The following is a 2,642-nucleotide window of genomic DNA, read 5'->3' as shown; positions in this document are numbered from 1 at the left end:
CCTAGTGGGCCTTAGGGGAAAGAGAGAGGGGCGGCCAGGGTGGGCCGCGCGCCCCCTCTCCCTCTGGTCCGAATTGGACTAGGAGGGGAGGGCAGCACCCCCCTCTTTCCTTTCCCCTCTCCCCCTTCCTTCCCCCTCCTAGTAGGAGTAGGAAAGGGGGAGTCCTACTCCTACTAAGGGCCGGCCGGCCTCCCCCCTTGCTCCTTTATATACGGGGGCAGGGGGCACCCCATAGACACACAAGTGGATCTACAGATCGTTCCTTAGCCATGTGTGGTGCCCCCCTCCACCATATTCCACCTCGGTCATATCGTCGCGGAGTTTAGGCGAAGCCCTGCGCCGGTAGAACATCATGATCGTCACCACGCCGTCGTGCTGACGGAACTCATCCCCGAAGCTTTGCTGGATCGGAGCCCGGGGATCGTCATCGAGCTGAACGTGTGCTGAACTCGGAGGTGCCGTACGTTCGGTACTTGGATCGGTCGGATCGTGAAGACGTACGACTACATCAACCGCGTTGTGCTAACGCTTCCGCTTACGGTCTACGAGGGTACATGGACAACACTCTCCCCTCTCATTGCTATGTCATCACCATGATCTTGCGTGTGCGTAGGAAATTTTTTGAAATTACTACGTTCCCCAACAGTGGCATCAGAGCCTAGGTTTTATGCGTTGCTGTTATATGCACAAGTAGAACACAAGTGAGTTGTGGGCGATACAAGTCATACTGCTTACCAGCATGTCATACTTTGGTTCGGCGGTATTGTGAGATGAAGCGGCCCGGACCAACATTACGCGTACGCTTACGCGAGACTGGTTTCACCGTTACGAGCACTCGTGCTTAAAGGTGACTGACGGGTGTCTGTCTCTCTCACTTTAGCTGAATCGAGTGTGGCTACGCCCGGTCCTTGCGAAGGTTAAAACAACACTAACTTGATGAACTATCGTTGTGGTTTTGATGCGTAGGTAAGAACGGTTCTTGCTAAGCCCGTAGCAGCCACGTAAAATTTGCAACAACAAAGTAGAGGACGTCTAACTTGTTTTTGCAGGGCATGCTGTGATGTGATATGGTCAAGACGTGATGCTATATTTTATTGTATGAGATGATCATGTTTTGTAACCGAAGTTATCGGCAACTGGCAAGAGCCATATGGTTGTCGCTTTATTGTATGAAATGCAAACGCCCTGTAATTGCTTTACTTTATCACTAAGCGGTAGCGATAGTCGTAGAAGCAATAGATGGCGTAACGACAACGATGCTACGATGGAGATCAAGGTGTCGTGCCGGTGACGATGGTGATCACGACGGTGCTTCAAAGATGGAGATCACAAGCACAAGATGATGATGGCCATATCATATCACTTATATAGATTGCATGTGATGTTTATCCTTTATGCATCTTATCTTGCTTTGATTGACGGTAGCATTTTAAGATGATCTCTCACGAAAAATTATCAAGAAGTGTTCTCCCTGAGTATGCACCGTTGCCAAAGTTTGTCGTGCCCAGACACCACGTGATGATTGGGTGTGATTAGCTCTACGTCCATCTACAACAGGTGCAAGCCAATTTTGCACACGCAGAATACTCAGGTTAAACTTGACGAGCCTAGCATATGCAGATATGGCCTCGGAACACGGAGACCGAAAGGTCGAGCGTGAATCATATAGTAGATATGATCAACATAGTGATGTTCACCATTGAAAACTACTCCATCTCACATGATGATCGGTTATGGTTTAGTTGTAGATAGATGGCTCGTGCTGTTGTTCCGTTGAATTTTAATGCGTTCCTTGAGAAAGCAAAGTTGAAAGATGATGGTAGCAATTACACGGACTGGGTCCGTAACTTGAGGATTATCCTCATTGCTGCACAGAAGAATTACGTCCTGGAAGCACTGCTGGGTGCCAGGCGTGCTGCTGATGCAACTGACGACGTTAAGAACGTCTGGCAGAGCAAAGCTGATGACTACTCGATAGTTCAATGTGCCATGCTTTACGGCTTAGAACCGGGTCTTCAACGACGTTTTGAACGTCATGGAGCATATGAGATGTTCCAGGAGTTGAAGTTAATATTTCAAGCAAATGCCCGGATTGAGAGATATGAAGTCTCCAATAAGTTCTACAGCTGCAAGATGGAGGAGAATAGTTCTGTCAGTGAGCATATACTCAAAATGTCTGGGTATAATAATCACTTGATTCAACTGGGAGTTAATCTTCCGGATGATAGCGTCATTGATAGAATTCTCGAATCACTGCCACCAAGCTACAAGAGCTTCGTGATGAACTACAATATGCAAGGGATGAACAAGACAATTCCCGAGCTCTTCGCAATGCTAAAAGCTGCGGAGGTAGAAATCAAGAAGGAGCATCAAGTGTTGATGGTCAACAAGACCACTAGTTTCAAGAAAAAGGGCAAAGTAAAGAAGAAGGGGAACTTCAAAAAGAACGGCAAGCAAGTTGCTGCTCAAGAGAAGAAACCCAAGTCTGGACCTAAGCCTGAAACTGAGTACTTCTACTGCAAGCAGACTGGACACTGGAAGCGGAACTGCCCCAACTATTTGGCGGATAAGAAGGATGGCAAGGTGAACAAAGGTATATGTGATATACATGTTATTGATGTGTACCTTACTAGAGCTCGTAG

This window comes from Triticum dicoccoides, chromosome 6B, assembly GCF_002162155.2.
Source record: "Triticum dicoccoides isolate Atlit2015 ecotype Zavitan chromosome 6B, WEW_v2.0, whole genome shotgun sequence".
NCBI classification, from domain to species: domain Eukaryota; kingdom Viridiplantae; phylum Streptophyta; class Magnoliopsida; order Poales; family Poaceae; genus Triticum; species Triticum dicoccoides.
The sequence above is the reverse complement of the archived record's forward strand: the minus strand, read 5'-3'. Positions refer to the sequence as shown.